Below are 20,425 nucleotides of genomic sequence, written 5' to 3'. Positions count from 1 at the left end.
TATTTTTGTTGGTTGATAATGTGCACATTTTTTTCTCAATGTTTCCTTGCAGATTATGTAGAATATCTAATATACAAGGCCAAACAACACATTGAGTGCATATCATTTGGTAACACATTATCAGGGTTTACTTTATGCAGGTTTTTTATTTTTTTTAAGCAGTATTCAAGGAACATTTTAATGATAATTTGAAATGCTTCAATTGCTTTTTTTATATGTGTAGAAATGAACACTAACCTAAATTAATAAATATTGTAAAAGTACTGTTTATTGTTAGTAATAATTAGTATTGTTCATATTTACTTTGCTTTAATTCATATTAATGTGTAAAACCTTTTTAAAATTGTGTTACCAATTTTAAATTGTGATCCTATCAGCCACTGGAACTTTCACTGCAATTCCTTCCTCCTACTGTTAAAGAAGAAGTTAATTCCAGAAGTAAAAGTTTCAATTCCAGTGCTGTATCATTGCTTTCGTTTGCATTCATCTGCCATCTGAGTAATTGCAAGATTCTCTAGAGAACATTTGGTCTTCGATCTTATACCGCATGAGGAATTCCTTACTGGCCATTTATGCTTGGCAATATTTAATTGCTTCAAGCTTCCTTTGATCCTGAAAATTGTCTCTGTTGAGCTAAATCACTGAAAGCCACTAAAACCACAGCATCCTGGACACCTAATCAATATTATTTGATGTCAAGAGTATTAATAAAAAAATATATTTTTTGGTGAAAGTTATACAGCTTAACAGATTAATGTTTCACTTCATGGTCTTTTACTATGACATATTTCAACAATACAGAGCTCAAAAGATTTAATTTTTATTTGTATCTGTTTTATTAATAAAATGCTTATTTTGTAATGCATGCCATGTTTCAAAATACATACTATTCACACCAAAATGGTAAAGTTTAAAGACTGAAATAAGTGGAAAATAAATAGTTTGAGTTTCTTTTTTCTTTCAAAAAAGTACGTAAAATATGTACGATTTAGCAAACATCGCACAAATTCGTACAAGTGAGGTCGTATGATTTCGTACGAATAAGCCACCTCGTAAAATGCGAGCAAATTGCCGTGAGATCGGGTTAGAAAAACGCACAAAATCTAACCCGATCCGAATTGTTTTATGACGGACGAAAGTTTCGGAGGCAGTGTGTAAACGTGAGGTCATATTTTTTAATGTGCGAAAATTTAGGACGAGAATTTTCGGACGAATTTTCGGACCTTAAGTGCAGAGACGTTGTGTGAGCTGTGTAAACATCAAGTGTAGCGCAGTTCTGGCAGGACACGTTAGTCAAGCTCGCATCAGTTGACTCTCAGCTGATCCACATCTACCAATAGGAATACGACACCTATCACTGTATACATATTCTGAAGTTTCTTAAGTGCTGGTTAAATAGTAATCACTGTGGGGCATCGATGAGAATGCACAAGTTCCTTTTAATGGCTTTTATTTGATGGCTCAACATGTTCAAGTTGTGTGTGGTTACTATAAAAGAATAACAACATTGCCATCAGTTACAAGTATGACAAACATCAAACATTAACACAATGATGCATATAACAAGCAGGTTTCACCAGATTTAAAAGAGTTAAACAACAGATCTAAATCCTCAAGTGCCCAATTGCAAGCAATATACAATATCAACATTCAAATACATACAACAACATTATCATCCATGTATAAAGATAAAAAGGTACCCACCAAACAATCTATACACATCATCATCATCATACAATCAACAATATATATATAATACAAACTATCAACTTACATTTGATGCACGCACACAATCCACATATCAAAAACCCCAGTCAAGGCCATCACTGTCCATAGGCCTCAAACACCATTCAATGGCTTCCACCATGTCCATGTGCTCAAAGAGGAAGTAGGGTGACAGATATTTGAAGGAACTTTCAGTATCGCCCTCTACTGGCTCATTTCCTTCAGAACAATACATATATAAGCTCCTTCAGTATTATCAGCAGCTATCGCGTTTCTCAGGAGCGAATTACCCTCCTCCATTCCCAGCTCCTCCTCACGTCAGTCAGGATTTGGTATTCTGATTCCCCTTGAATCAGAATAAATTCTCAAATTATGTACTTTAAAACATTGAATTAATGATATCTGCAATACATTCATGTTGGTTTCATTCTGTTTACCCTAAGGGTTTTTTTGGTGCCCTCCCTGCTCTTATCCATGCAAACTGTGTGCTAATTGTTAATCGTATTTGACGATAGTGGTCCTGACAGAAAGGATGGTTATTGTGGTTCCAGACTACAACTTCACAATAAATCGTGCATAAACCGATTCGACTAAAGCAGTGAAGCACGGCTCTGTGATCAGTGTAAATGCTGCTCCATCTGAAAGCACTGCAAATTTGAGTCGCTTATAACCTGCATTTTGAAAAAGCAACACGTGTCAAAAATCTTTCCAAACATGAGAAGCATTTACGAACCTCTTCAACAAAAGAGAACATTTAATGACATGTTTTTAACCCAAACTTACTTCATAACATCAGTTGAGTGTTTGAAAACATCCTTCTGTGAGATGATGCGGCTTCTTACACAGAATAAGGAACACAACATATCATTGCATAGTATGTGATAAAGGCTATGTCAATTATCATTGTATTATGAATATACTTTATCATTATGGAAATGCCCGAGAAGGTTTGAAGAACTCAGATAAACCATATATTGTCGTAATCGTGTTTATTAGTCATGTTTAATCAATCAAAGCGTTCCACAGGCAAGCCTTTTGTTTAACACACGCATTAAAGGTCAAATACATCACAACTCACAGGAAACCTTCAGCATTAGAATGCAGTCCATTGAATCATTCCCTGCTGTTTAATATTTGTGTAATTATAAGAAAAAGTAAGCATTTACTTGATCCTTGTTTGTGATCAATAGGACGCCTTGTGTGTACCAGTTTGCATAAATTAGTATTCACCCCGTTGTGGTGAGGACTGAACAAAGCACACTTTGTTTGTCATTTCTATTGCAACACAATATAAATATCTGCATGTTTGACAATGTCACAGTGAAAGTCACTTTGCACTGTGCTAACATATTCACAAAGAGAAGAAAAAAACAAATTATCAGATCAACCTCCCATCTTTGGCAAACCCTGAAATTACTTGTTTGTGATGAGTTCAGTGGCGTTGAGAGGAAACAACATCTGCTTTGCATGTTTTCCATTTCAATTTCACACAAGGGTTAAGGTGCGTTATGATCACATCAATATCAACACTGCAAAATTACTGTGCTGTTCAGTGAATATGATTACAGTGTATTGAAATATTACATACAATATCAAGGTGAGTTCTGTCTGAATTCTTGGTGGCTTATACGTTTTTTTTTTGTGTGACCTTGAATCTCAGACAGACAGACAAACGGATAGATACCTGTAGATAAATTTAATCAAAAATACTCTAAAAACAGTAATGTGCTTCATAAAAAAAAACAAAAAAAAAAAAAAAAAACATTTGCTGCTTAATATACATTGAAAAATGTTTGTTATATATTTGAGCAATCTTTGATTAATACAAAGTTAAAAAGAACATGTATTTAAAATAGAAATATTTTGTAACATTATAAATCTTTACTCTCATTTTTGTATTGATTGAATGGTTCCTTGTTTTAATCAACATTTAATGCATGTTGCTCCTTCCAATATGTTTCCCTTTTAGCCTGTTGTGCACAGACCTAATATTAGTTATAATCTGTAATAATAATCTGTATAATCTGTATAATACACTGCTTTGATATATATAATATATATAATATATATAATATATATATATATATACTGTTTGCAGTCCTCTCGATCTTTTGAGTACGCCTTTGGCAAATGTTAAGCTCAGGTGAAAATAGCCAGTCCGATCTCATGAAAGATCGGATCTTTATCCACGAATGTTATTTCTCGTGCCATTTATACGGCAAAACAATTGTTTGTATGATAAATATAATATGATATGCAGTTTTCGCGTACATAATGACGCACTTTATGGTGTGTAATACGCACAATGCCCCTATCCCTAATCCCAGTGCGTATATCATATGCATGCAAAAAACATTTTTGGCGTATAAATGGCACGAGAAATAACATTCGTGGTATAGATACGCACTTTTATGAGATCGTGTTGAAATAGCACACTTGTCTTTACTCAAAGAGTGAGATTGTGTGGGCAGCCCTTTAATAGAGGTGGTTTGGGTGTGTATAATGCTAATTACTGAGAGCACACAGCTCTCACGTTTAAAATAATAGGGATCCATCAATATTAGAATTGACTTTTATACAGAATTATTAGTGAACGAGACCCAGTGTGAAATAAGTCACCCCTTGTTTTCCTAATTCCGCAATGGCATTGTGAGAAACCAAGACGGACACACCAACTGTGTGCATGAAAACATCAATACCGATGCATGTCTGTGAAGGCTCCGATTGTAAAACAAGCAAAGAAGGGTTGCAATGTTTAATCAAACCCTGGTTGACTCCGTGAATTGGTTATGTTGTCTGATTAAGACAGGGTCTCTCTACACTAATCTCACACGGTCAATTAGAAACACTCCAGACAGATGTCAATAGTGCCTTAGAATGCATTGATTAGCACAGCATATCAGGCTGAGCTCTGTGTGCATGTCTTCATTGTGGAGTGAAAAATACAAACTGGAGGTTTGTGGTGTGTACATATGAATGTGTTGCAGGGCAAGGGGATGTAGAGGGTATAGCAGTCTCTGATGTGCAATATGACGCACAACTGAGGGAATCATTAAAAAACAACACCTGTGGCAACATATTTGCAAAACACAAAATACTTACCAATACGTACATATCACTGCAGTTTCCAACAGAAATGAACACTAGAGGCAGTAAAACAGCAGACACGCTTAATCGTTTTCATACACAATTATGATTAAAGGGCAGATTATGGATTAATAAAGACTTGTTTTCACATTTGCTTTTGTTAACACTATCGGATAGGTTTAGGGTTTACTGTAGGTGTACGTTATACTAAAACAGGGAGCAGTAAGCTTTTTTATAGCGCTATCAAAGCATGAAATCAAACTGTAATAACTTATATATTGATATTCTTATTCGGTAACACTTTCTAATAACTGCACACTATTAATCATTAGATAAGCATTAGTATACCGTTATTTCATCATTTATAAAGCATTAATATACATTAATAAGCAGTTTATAAATACAGCTATAGCTTTAACTCGATTTAAAAGCATACACACTGTAAAACATTTTTGGTTTAACTTAAAAAAGCAAGTTACCTTGTCTTAAAATTTTGAGTTTGTTGTAATAAAAAATTTGAGTTAATACAATGAAGAAGAATGGTTTAATAAACAGAAACTCAATGTTATGTTATCTTCACACATTAGTTATCGAAGTTAATTTGACAAAAGATAAAAAGTTGTGATAACAAATCATGAAAATATTTTTTACAGTGTACATCATGTGTTTAATAATTGTATATTCATACTTTATTAATGATCAATTTATCATTTCTAAATGAAGTATAGCATTATTTACTCACCAGTTATTAGGAGTGGTCAGTAAGATCACTTAGAAAGTGTAAGTAAATTATTAACAAACTATTTAAATGTAAATCCATATTTGTTAGTTAACTATTTTTGTGAGCTCATCTAAAGTAAGGACTATTTATGCCTTGAAAAGCATTTACAAAGGAGATTGAAAGGCTGTAAATATTTCAATGTTCTGTATATCACTGTGTTGTGTTTGTTTCTTTTTTTCTGTTTAGATGACAAACAAGCCTTTAAATCTCATTTATAAATGCTTTACAGGGCATAACTAGTCTTCACTTTAGATGAGCTCACAAAAATAGTTAACTGACCACTACTAAATGCTGTATAACTACCTGCATTTACTACTTACAATTTCTAAGTGATCTTATGAATCACTGACAACTCCCAAATAACTGGTTTGTAAATAATGCTATACTTCATTTAGAAACTATACATTGATCATTAATAAAGTATGACAATGCAATTATTAAACACATTATAGATATGCTTATAAATCCAGAATAAATAATTTATAGCTGTATTTATAACCTGCTTATTAATGTATATTAATGCTTTATAAAAGATGAATGAACTGTTTACTAATGTTTAATTAATGATTGATAGCATCCAGTTATTATAAAGTGTTACCTCGTATGCTTATAGCACTGCATTTATGTACTGTGTATCATTTATCATGTCAGTTTCCAAATACATTAATATATCAATCTTAAATTGTGGTCCAGTTACTCACTGAAGTGAAGCAAAAGGTTTTGCAAATCCCAAGCAGGGGCTAATGGAACTTGCTAATGGACAGTGGACCACCTGGTCATTCCGACATTACATCTTGCTGGCAGAACATGTCTTGAAAAGCTTAAAAATGCTACATCCGGAGGATGCAGTCCATTGTATGGGAATGGTAAGGCATCAAGGCATGTCTGAATCCAAAGTTAGCTTCACTTCCCGTCTCATGAGATGCATTCATCTGATTGATTTTTAGAAGGCAGCATAGATGCATCCTTTGCTGCCTTTGATATCCCACAATCCTGTGCATTCCATTCCATGACTGTTAAGCTTTAAAATAATGATGGCAGCTGAAAATTGAGGTTGGTGGTCAGTTTGTGTGTAACTGTACGTTTCTGACCAACGTTTTCCACTTTTAATGTCATTCTAGAGAGAAATTAGTGTTGTGGTAATCAAATATTCATAATCAAGTATAACACCAAAGTTCACCCTATTTTGTTGTAGATCATAAACCGTTATGCGTGGGGTATCTTTATGCTCAAACGTTGCCTGCGAAGTCATTGCCTGATAGGGCAATGAGACAAGTCAGCTGCCTAAGCTTTCGGGTGCAACCATAGTTTCCATCCCAATTTAACCCCTTATTTTAATTAGAAAATGTTATACCACAGATGGTCTCAAATCTCACGCATCTAAAGGTGATGATACACAGGGCAACTTTTTGAGCAATGTTGCTGGGCAATCTTGCCACGTTTTTGTTGCTTGGGCACTTTCCAATTGAAAATGGGCAATACATTTCCATCTGGATAATTTAGATCGGTCATTGGCCCTGTGTCTCATCTGGTTGCCCGTTGACGGCAACATTGCCCAGCAACATTGCTTAAAAAGTTGCATGTGTATCATCACCTTTACACCTCTTTATAAACCTTCATTGTAATGTCTATATATTCATATCTATCTTTATTTCTTGGAGGAAAATAAACTGTTTACTGCATATTGCTCCAGTTGATAATTAGGAGTTGTGGCTTCCTTCATTATATTTCCCACCAGTTCACTGTTTTCAACATAAGTGAAGCAACTCCCACAGCAATGTACAAGTCTCATGGCTTCTTGTTGCCTAAAAGGGATAGTTAATCCAAAAATGACATAAGATAATTGAAAAACAATGAATTTGTAATATAATTTTTTCTTCGTAAAAACGAAAGTCAGCTGTGTGACAGTGTCTTATTTTAGTTGGAGCCCAACATATTAAAAAAAAATCACATATTGTATTCCTTAAGAAAATAAGTTATGGATTATTGCAGAATTTTCATGTTTTGTGTGAGCTCTCCCTTTAAAATAATGGTGCACTCTGCTTGGTGAACCTCCAAATTCCATAGTTGAGTGATAGCTGTACATTAAGATTTGTGCCTTATTACGAAAGCACATTTTTCAAGTGAATGGTGTTAAATGCAACAAAATCCAAGAATAAATTCTACACGACATTCTATTGGACATAAGATCTTGCTTACAACAACGTATGACATTTTGTAACAAATGATGCAGTTTGAAATAAATATATATACTCTATATTCAGTATGTCACATTCTCCACTAACCTTCTTGTTGCATTGCTTTTTGGCTTTTTGACTTATTTGTGTAAATCGACCAGAGATCCTTATATACAGTACCTCTTTGATTCAATCATGATGTTTGGACATTTGCCAAACAGACACATTATATTAATGCTCCACTTTCAATCACTACAAATTGTGGAAGAGAATTAGAAGCTGTAAGTGAAGACATTATTTTGTACACTGCCTTCAGAGTCTCCATTAACTTCTTCACTTTCAATTGCTGAATGCAAATTTAGCTGAAGCAAATGATTGTACAATTCAAATAAGCGAGGCACTGCAAAATCCTAATGCTCTTCTTGTCTTGTAACCTTGCAGAAAGCATACTCTTTGATTTCTTCAATACGTGACGAGTTGTTTTCCCCAGCAGATGAGCTTTGCTAATGAGCTAATGCGATCTGGATTGAGAAATAACGAGACCTGGCTGCATGCGATTAAAAGCACAAATAAAAGCCATTGAGAAAGAGACATTTCACTGCTTAATGGTGCTCTTCTGGAACATTCCGCCAGCCCTTAAGTTTTTATAAGCCTATAGTTGAGACCTCTTTAGTGATAAAGATCTGGTTTGCTCATTATTTTATAACTCAATCTAGCAGAATTAACAAGATTACTCACAGTGCGGCTGGATCTGTCGCCAATAACATCAATCTCGGATCATATTTTCAGATTCGCTATTAAAATGAAACCCTCTTTTCAAACCAAAGCTGTTACTTTTATAAAGCTTTTCAAAGCAGTGGAACATTTATTCCCTGGAGAATGATTTAACAAGATAGCAAACAAACTTGTCAGTGCAATTTGGACTCCCGTTTTTGATATGAACATCATTTGCCCTTAGTCGCTTCAGTTGTGATGTCATCTCATTGAGAGGCAGAAGAGACCCAAGCATGACTATGTATATAAAAGCGCATCTATTCATGATAAAAGTGTTCCATGCGTCTCCGGGGGATAATAAATGCCTTCTGAAGTGAAGCGATGCGTTCATGTAAGAAAAAAATCCATATTTAAACCTTTATCGACTAAAATAACTAGCTTCCGGCAGACGGCCGTACGCATCTATTTACGCCAAAAGACTAACCCTCGAGCTTGACGCACAACGTAATAATGAACTGTTAAGAGTTTGAACCGCAAGAGGCGTCAATTGCCGTCATTACGTTGTGCGTCAAGTTCAAGGCTTACTCTTTTAATGTAAATCGATGCGTATGGCCATTCAACATTTATTCTTCTTATCCAGTCCTATCCAAAGCATGGGAACTAGAACCAAATCCACTGTTCCCAATTTCCAAACATTTAAAGACAATTTCATTAAATTACAACTAATTTCAATTTCATTAAGTTACTTCAACTTATTTTATTATTTGTATTATTCAATTTAAATTACACACAAAATGATCAGCTTTATGATGTCAACAGAACTCAACAAAATAATGTTTGCAACTTAAAAAGGTTTAATTAAATAATAAAGAAGAATGTTTAATTTGCAGCCTTGCATTTATTTAGATAGGTTTAGATACTCAGCAAAATGGCATTTTAGATGTTTTAAAATGTACTTCATTATATAGCCATGAATAGTTAAATGCTGTAATGCATTTGTAAATGTGGTTATATTTATTCATGGAAAGATAAAACAGTCATTGCAATGTCTACTAAGGCATTCTGAATAAGTTTATAATGGATTACATATCCTACAGGCTTCAAGTTAAATGCTACGGTATGGAGTAAGAGAATCGAATAAGCCATGCATTGAATTAAATAGTCATTTAACTAAAATGACATTTAACAAAACACATTTTATTAAGAAACTTGCTTCAATGCATTATCCTTGATTAACAAAAGGTATTTCCCCTATTTCCCCTATCCCCAGCCACCCCCCCCCCTCTCTCTCTCTCTCTCTCTCTCTCTCTCTCTCTCTCTCTCTCTCTCTCTCTCTCTCTCTCTCTCTCTCTCATACATCATCAACACAGAAAAGCAGAAAAGCATGATCGAAACAGAGACTAAATGTTTCTTCCCTGAGCAGTGCTAGCTCACGGCACTGTTTGACTTTTCAGCGCTTTGCCTTCCCTCGTATGAGTGTTCAGCAAAGTGACATAGAATTTGATTGGTCCTTAGGGACAAGAAATGCTTTGAATTCTTATCTTTTGTCCTCAGTAGTGCTTAAAATGAGCTCAAGGTTTTTTTCACCATCTTATCTGAAATATGTTCTGTGGCTCTCTGGAACTAGAAGCGCACTTGTAAGTCAAGATGAATACAAATCCACTTTATCCTTTGAAGAAAAAATGCTACCTGCAGAATTTCCAGACTTAACAAAATTACCTGAATGAAGCAGGCTGTACTGCTCTCGGCACTGAGAGGGGTGAATATTTTGGGGGAAAAGTCTATAAGATAATTGTAAGCAAAATGTTGTCTTTGATGTTCAATTTTCGTTATTCAGATATACAAGTGCTGTTCCTAAACCGAGTGAGTTGCCTACATACTATAGCATTTTCATTTTAAGTCAAGACCTTTACAACATTTTTGTATGCCTTGTCAGATTCCTGTGGCTATAGATGGGAAAACAGCATATCTTCATGGTGTAATAATTATTTATTACTTACTTAGGCCTATTTACTGTAGTCACAGTAAAGCCAAAAGTGACCACGTGCCTTCAACTAATGTACCTTTTTCTTTTCTTTTTCAGGGACCACAGCGTTATTACTTTTCTGCTGATAACCAAATACACAACTGATGGATTCGGAACACAAAAAAGCTTTTTTACTATCTGAGCTACGGACTTCATGGTTGGCTGAACAGAGTACTAAATAAATAAATAAATAAACAGATCGCTGAATGCAGATCTTCTGCCTTTGATAAACACCTTTGATGCATAAAGAGGACATGTCCTGAGATCATGAAAGCGTAAAATGAAGTTTCTACTAGCAGAAAGCCTGGCCATTTACTTCTGCATTATGTATCAAAGCACTCTGTAGTATTATCAGGTTCAGGGGAGAGAGGGCAGAAAGGATCGGTTACATGGCAGTGAATGCGAGGCAAGCCTTCTCTGATACTGAAGGAGAACTTGTGATAAGCCCATTGGAAAGGTCAAAGTAAACTTTAGCAATCAATCAGGGGAATCTGGCATTTAGACAACTTTAACTATCCACATTGTTTATTGCCATGGATACATGCATAACACTAATGCAGATTCAAAACCTGACTCTGGATAAATAACATCAGCTTTTATACAAGAAGGCAATCTCATTGTCAGCAGGGATTTGTCTTCTGCTTGCGAGTTGGGAGCGTGCATCCATAACTCATTTCTGAGCTGCTATCGGATGACTTTAGTGAGTTCAAACATGCATTTTGAACATCCGTGCAACTTGTTCTAATCAAAGCAATCTTAAGAAGGTGTAAATTGAATCTAGGTGAAGCGCTGTTGTGCTACTGTAGTAATGAAACACAGGTTATAGCAGACAGGAGGGGGAAAAATAACTAATAATCAGTGGAAGAAATGCGCAGGTTATGCATACAACCATGCGTGTTCGGAATGCATATAACACGCTACTCATGTTATTTCTGCTATATGTATACTGTGCAAATGCTGTAAATTCTTCTAGATGGATTTAAACATGTTGTCACATTTTCATCCATTAAAAGTTATTTTATACCATGAATTAGATTTTAGATCTATGGGACACCAAATATTTTCAGGCTCCAAAATATAATTAAGTTAATCTTATTGGTATTTAGTGGTAAATATTTCATAAATTACCTCACCAAGTGGCAGATGAAATTCCTTCTATGATATTGTGAATATTGTTGTCTGAGACATTTTGTGGATCCAGATTCTGCGTGGGCCTGTTCATCTGATGACAAAGTTGCATCTTATAGTTTAAAACATTTATCATTACATAATGTTTCATATACTATTTTAAAAAATAGCAAGCAGAATATACGGCACAGTATGCCAGTATTTCTTTCCAGCCATAGCCTCCGTCTACTGATCTATTCCGCATTCTCTGTCACAACAGGAATTTAATGAGTTGTACATCGCTTAGTTTCACTGTGTGAGGAAATCTTTCCAGGGCATGCTGGAGAAAATAATTAGAGGGTGAGATTGGAACACGGCTGCTTCAGTCGCCATCCACGCTGTGCTGCCAGACAGCGGTGTTCTAGCGCTGCTGTGTTCCCTCGCTCTCTCCTAGGTAAGTGCTTGTGAGAAATGGACATTGTCAGCGGTGGCAGTTATTGTCTGGTGGAATGAGAGCAGGGGGGCAACTTTTGGACTCTTCGAACGGCTGGCCCTCTCGGCCCTAACTTCCGATGGTTAATTCCCCACTCCAGTAAACAGAGGCAGCCTGGGTAGCACTTCTACACCTTAGAAGGACCGTCATTTCGAAGACCGTCTCTTCCTTATTTCTCGGAATCAGTTTTCTCTGAGAACAAAAGGTCAAAAGGAGACCGATGCGGCTACCGGCAATACACATTTTGTATCTGGGGATCAATAATTTACTCTCTCGTTTTAGAGGAAAGTGCTGTCTTAATAGAGACTTCTCTGTACTCTCCTATTCAAATAGCCGGAAGGATCTATAGTTATTTACATCAACCTCATGGCCACTGACTCAGCAAAGTGATTTAAATGGAGCATTAAGATTAAATGCATGCAGCGAGCGAGTTAGTAAGTAATGGTCATATCAGTGGCTTAAAATATCAGTGTCATTTGTGTTGAGCAACAAACCACATACAAAGGTATGTGGTTTGTTGCTCAACACAAATGACACCAAAATATATTTCCATCAAGTACCTTATTCAGAGCCAAATTAGTCAGAATCGTATGTATAATGACTCTGAGCTCGTTATTAAAATTCTGTCATCATTTACTCACTGTCATGTCGTTACAAACCCGTAAGACTTTTGTTCATCTTCGAAACACAAATGAAAAGATATTTGTAATGAAACCTGAGAGATTATTGTCCCTCCATTGACAATCTATTAACCCTAAACTCTGATGGCTCAAAACGTTCACAAAGAGATCTTAAAATAAATCTATATGAATCAAGCAGTTTAAATCCAAGTGTTCTGAAGAGACATGATCGCTTTATATGATTAACAGATTTAATTTGGACTTTTATTCACATATAAACATTGATCAGCAAACATGAGCAGAAGCTCAACCATACTTAACTCAAGAGAACAAACCTCATTAGTTCTTGCAGAAGCTCAAATGTGCTGGTGTGATATGTGAAAATGAACCTGGGTTCTCCATGTGTAGAGATAAATGTTTATACAGTATGTGAATCATATCTCAATTGTCAATCTCTGATTTTATTATAGTTTGTTGTGTTTACTTGTGCCACTTAATACTTACAGTAATTAGTAATGTTAGAAAGTTTAGTTAAACAAGATATACATTTGGGTGCTTTCTCAAAAGCAATAAAAACATTAATTGAATCGTTAAAGCAACACTATATATATTAAAAAAATATAACTGCATGTGTCTCATGGAAGAACATGGATTTGTTCCGTCTGCTTTTAAGTATAAATCGTTATTTTAGGTTTATCAAAGTGTATTTAGGTAAAGATATTGTTTGTAATCATTGAGAGCATTTTGTCTTTTGTCTGTAACACTTTAGTTTAGGGTTCAATTCTCACTATTAACTGGTTGCTTATTAGCATTGTAACGGTCACCAGCTGGAGTGCCCTTGAGAGCCACCTGAGGGCACTCCACATCAAGACTATTATCATTCACTCACAGACTACATCTCCCATCATTCTCTGCCCGGACTCATCATCACTTGTCACTGATCACACTCACCTGTACCTCATTCACTTATTGCATTTCACCTGTGTCTCATCCTGTTAGTCTGTCTATTTATACCTTGTTCATTCATTCACTCACCGCGAAGTCTTGTCTAGTGTTTCACTGCAATTCCGAGCGTTTCCCCTGGTTTCTTGTCTTTTGGTTTTTGGATATCATTCTCTGGTCCCTGGATTACTCTCTTGCCTCTGGTCCCTGGATTACTCTCTTGCCTCTGGTCCCTGCCTGTTTTATTTCTTTGTTTGACTGCCTATCTGTGTATGACCCTTGCCTGTACATTGGATTACGCCTCTGGATTGTCCCATACAATAAAGCTGCATCTGGATCTCAAACCTAGTCTCGGAGCAGTTCATAACAGATATGTAACGGTCACCAGCTGGAGTGCCCTTGAGAGCCACCTGAGGGCACTCCACATCAAGACTATTATCATTCACTCACAGACTACATCTCCCATCATTCTCTGCCCGGACTCATCATCGGAGCAGTTCATAATAGAAGACTTCGCCAACACAGATCCAGCAGCTGAGAAGAACCCACCCAAAGATGAATCCAGCAGCACAAATTATGTGTCTCCGTCAAGGAGATCGACCCCTAGAGAACTATGTAGTGGACTTTTTGGAGCTTGCCCCTCTGACTTGCATGGATGAGGTATGTCTAATGATTTTTTTTCGTGGAGGACTATCAGAACCACTTAGCTACCTTATGCCAGGGCATGACCCTAATGGGACTCTTGAACAGTATATTGACTTGGCCCTTTCCTTGAGCGGTTCGTCATTTACTGTGGGCTTTGCGGAGGAAGAACCCTGCAAAGTCACGAGAAACTCTAAGCTTGAGGATCCTCACATCATGCCACCCATCAGGCCCATCACCGGCTCAGTCTCCAGCGTGATGGACCCACCGCTCATGTCAGCACGGAGGGCCAAGAAGATTGGCCAAACGAGGTCTCGTCCTGCCAAAACCGTTCCAGAGACGGTTCACGTCCAGCCTGCCCAGCCAGAGACGGTTCACGTCCAGCCTGCCCAGCCAGAGACGGTTCACGTCCAGCCTGCCCAGCCAGAGACGGTTCACGTCCAGCCTGCCCAGCCTGAGATGATTCGCGTCGTGCCTGCCCAGCCTGAGACGATTCACGCCTGTCCAGCCGAGCCTGCACTCCCTTCACCTCTGGACCGGTACTGCTCAGAGCCGCCTTCGCCGCTGGTCCCGTCCAGCCCAGAGCTGGTCCCGTCCAGCCCAAAGCATGCATATTACTAGGACATTGGCTTTTTATTAGTACTTATAAAGCACATATTAATGACTTGTTCTGCATGACCATCTACATCCCTTAATCCTACCCAATACCTAAACTAAACTAGCTTACTAACTATTAATAAGTAGTAATTAGGATGTTTTTGAGACAAAAGTCTTAGTTAATAGTTAGTTAATAGAGAGAATCGAACCCTAATCTAAAGTGTGACCATTATTTATCAAAAACAAATAAAAAAAAACACAAACAAAAAAATAGTGTAGCTTTAAGTGGAATTGGAATCACAAATGATTTTTTATTTTGTATTCTTATTTCTAGATGTGGATGATAACAACCTTTTTGGTTTCATACACACCTTTTTTCACTTAGCTGTCAGTGAAATATTATTAAATACGTTCTACCTTCAGTATTTTTTTCCATAGCTTGCACTATTTTTAGCACCGGGGAATACGCTTTCGTCTTCTCAGACGTATACATTTATTTTCCATGTTCTTCGCCTTGGTTGTCCTTTTATGCGTGAGGCACAGTTCCCATGTGACATTTTCCCTCATGCCTCATTGTTAATGGAAGCTGACCTACTCCTGCCCTGCTCTTTGCTCCTTACAATTCAGTGAAACGGATCCTGGAGTTACCGGGGCACTTTTTAGGCTGAGAAATTAGTCACGTCACACATAACAGATTGCCTCTCGGCTTACTGCACGTCTCCGAGCCGAGAAGGTGATGAATTCCTCCATTCTGGATGATGTGTGAATGTATCCTGTGTGATCTGCCTGTGAATGTCACAGAAGACAAGACACAAGACTTTACTGAAAAGTCTGATCTTAATAGATCAAGTTTCATTCATAAGGGTTTTTTCATTAGAGCTGTTGCTTGTAATGAGTTTGAACTGTACTTGTAAGATTGCTCTTCTTTGCTTTTCACCTCTGCTTTAGCTTGTTTCGTAGTCTAGCTTTCTATACGCACTAGAGTTTGTTGACAACAGAACAAATGAAGAGTAAAATAAAGTTTGCTTTGACGAGTACAGTTTAAACAGCTCATCTGCATCTTCAGAAGGACTCCAGCGTCAGAAACAAATGGATGCTTTATTTTAATGCCATCCCGGATCATGTCGGAGGATTTTATGTTTGTTCAGAGCATTTTGTTTTTTAAACGAGGCACAGTGTAATGGAGAGTTCGCTGTTAAAAGATGAAGCAGCCAAATGACAGCTAATGCATCACAAGCCATATGTAAATTATTTCATAATGTATTGTCTGTAAATGACAGCTTTCCCCCATATATATATATATATATATATATAAATATATATATATATATATAATGATTTATTGGTTGTAACATGACATCCTTATCGGTATCATAACCTAATTATTATTTAACTTAGAAGGTGTCTATAAATAAAGGTCAGTGCCATTCAGATTAGCCCCATTTTTGCTTTCATTTAGGAGGGCACTTGAGTGCAAAGGGGAGGTAAAAATAGCTGCCCTCTGTGGATACGAATAAATAAACAACAGATGTCCATGTTTCATCAGTCCCAGACAAATCCATTTGTGTTCTAGGGCAGCTCAGCATTTAAATCCTCTAATATCATTAGCATCAAATGGAGACATACGTAAAATAATAGAATAGCTGAGATAAAAAGGCTAGATGGAGCTCTGATTTAGTGAAGGTGGTTAGTCCATCCACAGTCATTATACAGTTCCAGTTGATCCAGGGCCATATGTCATGATGGAGCGAGCAGTTGGCATGCCCACACTGAACTATGATTTAATTCATTCCGGTTTGAGCTGGACAAATGGCTCTGAGAGATGGATAGTATGACACTGTGTTGTCATTCAGAACGCTAAGTCATTTGAAATGCTGCAAGCGAACTCTTCTATAGAGGTCAGAAGGCAAAAGTAGCATTGTTCATGAAACTTCACATAGGAATTCTAAAATACAGAAAAATAATGGATAATTCGCCTAAAAAATTAAATGTCTGTCATCATAATTTTGTTTCATCAAACCTGTATGACTTTCTTTCTTTTTTGGAAGACAAAATTGTATTTTTATTTTCCTTTTAGCCATTCAATGAAAGTCAATGTTAGTACAATTTTATTTTGGATCTTTTTGACTTTCAGTCTTTGGGAAGTCTCTACCTTCTCAGTTTTTTTTTTTTTTTTTTTTTTTATAGCTAGTTTGTGTTTGTTGTTTCCACAATTAATGATTATACAGTACATGAAGAGGCTCAAATCAGGGGGCATTTGGCTCTGAGGCTCATTACCCACAGTTCACCAGGACTGTCTAACAAACCATATCTGATATAATGGACCCAAAATGAGAGAAATGCCTGTGTCTCCTTAAGGAAAGTAATGACGGTGGGCTATTGTGTGGCATCGGTGCGGGGATGAAACATAATTATGCAAATTAGTCATCCATTATAACACATAGCAGTGTTATGAAGACAGGTAATCAAGTGAACATGGTCATCCTGTAATGCTCATTGAGGGCTTCGTGTTGCCACTTAGAAAAGTTGAGGGCCTTAGAAATGTCATATTTGATTGGATCATTTTCAGAAACACTTTTTGTTTTTGTAGTTTGTGGATTCAGCACATCCAAATCACACAATTTTACACTCAATTTGCCCTTCTGAAACATAAGCAATAGCCATTTAACATAATATTCTACAGACAGACATCGATTCCAAAGCAGTTTTAACATTTCGTCAGGCTGGTCACATTAGAGGTCCAGCATAAAGCATCTGGTGGGGCGCTCAATTCATCGGCCATGAGTGAAGTTGAACAGTTATCTATCCATTTCTGTCTGAAGCAGAAAACGAATCAAAGTCTTTCAGAGAGGAATGGAATTGTATCTGTAGAGGTTGTTAGAGCCGTGGCACGAAGGTGGAAATTCTTCAGTCAAAGTCATTATATTTGAGGTCAATGTTACTTTGCAAACTGCGTAAGAGTTTGGTCACTGACCTGTGGGCAATAAATCTGAAATGTGACAAGAAAAATAACCCCAATCTTTTCAACTTATTTCATCAAATTCACCTCTGTAAAACCTTACATTTTACACTTCAGCCAATCAAACTATATTCTCAGCCAATCAAACTATATTCTCAGAGCCACTTATTTGGTCACCGACAAATTCACTTTGATCCTTGGTTCAGAAGTCTGGAGCATGTGAATAAGGATTGCCTGATGCTTATCCAGAGGAAGCACAAAGTGTCACTTAAGGAGATACTAGAAAATATCACACTAAATATTATATGAGGTGTTTATTTTCTATAAACTAAGGTAAACAATTTTTGCAACACTGGTACATACAGTATACCTGATAAAACCCTGATTTGTGTCATTTACAGCAAAACAAAAATAAAGATTAAACCACCATCAAAATAACATACACTACTATTCAAAATTTTGGGTTCAGCCAGATCTTTTAATGCTTATAAATAAAAAACCTCCCTTATGCTCACCAAGGCTACATTTATGCCATCAAACATACAGTAAAAACAGGGGTTTTTCTTTACAAAGGAGAGGATCCTGCGATCACTCACCACTGTTGACTTCTGTGGACATCCAGGCCTTTTTATGTTGCTGAGCTCACCAATGCATTCTTCTTTTTTCTCTGAATGTAAATCTCACTATTTGGACCCTAATTGACTACGACTTTTGCCACAATTATCTCCTAATTACTGCTTATTAATATTAGGAAGGTAGTTAAATTTAGGTATTGGGTAGGATTAAGGGATGTAGAGTATGGTCATGGAGAACAAGGCATTAATATGTGCTTTACTAGTACTAGTAAACAGCCAATATTCTAGTAATATGTATGCTAATAAGCAACTAGTTTATAGTGAGAATTGGACCTTAAACTAAAGTGTTACCGATTGTTTTTGGAGATTAAAAATTTAAAAGTGACATTGATTTTGACTATTGTATACAGTAAAAAAGGCCAAGACCGTTGGAAAAACTAGAAAAGGGAAACCCAGACCAGTCTGAAATAGACTCAAGTGTATCTTTTAAGATCCATTGATACTTTTAGGATTTGGAAGTAGATAAATTACTGGAATGAACAAGCACTCTGAAGAAAAGATAAAGCACAGAGTTGTGTACTCCACTCCACAGAGTAGGAAGACAGATTCAGAGATGTGGAAACAGGAAAAGCATTCTTCACTTTCTGACAGAAACTACCTGAAAGGAGTCATGTTTTCAGAAAGAACACAGGGTTCCCTAGATTCACATTACACCTTTCAAATAACACTTAAAAGCATTTTTGCTGAGGTTTTGCTCATCGGTTTTTACACACATGTTGCTACAGTGTCTATTGAATATGTGTATTTACATCTGAAAAATAAATAAATGTTTTTTATAGTGTTTGGTGTTATTGTTAGTCTGCAATCACTAAACATTCCACACTGTATGTTTCAACGACTGGATGCATTATCATCATTATCTCTTTGTACACAAATACTACACTTAAAGGAATAGTTCACCCACATACAGTGTGTGTGCGTGTGTGTGTGTGTGTGTGTGTGTGTGTGTGTGTGTGTTTATTTGATTTATGTGTTAATTTGTTTAAAATAAATAAATACAAATGTATCTATTTATTTGTTACACATCGAAAATGGGCAAATTCAATGCTGACGGTATTTGAATTTATGACCTATGTAGTGAGTCTAGTTATTGTTCCCCTGATTATAGAGTAATTTTACTCTTGGCCAGGCTTCCACATTTTTACACTCATAATTGAATGGCAGCTCTTCAGTTGTATTTATGATGCTGAATATGTTAAGAAGATGTGCATGCCACTCTTGGCCATATGTCACCACAGACTCAGAGGTGTAGAGCAGTGGAGATCATCTTCAGTAATATTTGCTGCTGAGCTGTATAAAACAGCAGTTTTGATGTTTACTGGGTTTTTGAATTAGTGACCCCTGCTATTTTATCTCCCTTGCTCGCTAGCTTATTATGAATTTGATTTTGAACGAGGCTCAGATTACAGTCAGAGGTTGCTGGGAATAAATGAATGTTCTTATGAATATCAAAACAGTATTTGTTATTATACAATATGGAAAATTGTACAATTATACAATATGAAAGAGGTTTTTTTCCTGCCATATGCTGTGCCATAAAGAGAGAATCATATCTGAAAATACATAATAGCCAGACTCTAATCTTGCTTTAAGATCATATTTTCTTTCTTCTTTTGTCTGTTTTCAGGACTATACTTGCTGCATCAAATATTAAAGCAATATTCAAGGATTTCAAATATATTTTTAGTGTCTATCTAAATCAAATTAATTCCCAGGTGGTCCATTAACTCTGCTGTTATAATGACACTCAGCACTGCGTCGTCATGTCTTCCGCTTTGCTTTGAAACACAAAGCCTAAACAGACTATATATTTATATTTATTTATATATGTTTTCCATTTACAAAAGCAATTACAAATACTTTGCCAAAGCAATTGCAGATTGCTATGGCGGACCTATGTAATTAATGGGAAACACTACT

This window comes from Phoxinus phoxinus (assembly GCF_949152265.1).
Source record: "Phoxinus phoxinus genome assembly, chromosome: 13".
NCBI classification, from domain to species: Eukaryota; Metazoa; Chordata; class Actinopteri; order Cypriniformes; family Leuciscidae; genus Phoxinus; species Phoxinus phoxinus.
Note: the sequence above shows the minus strand (reverse complement) of the source record.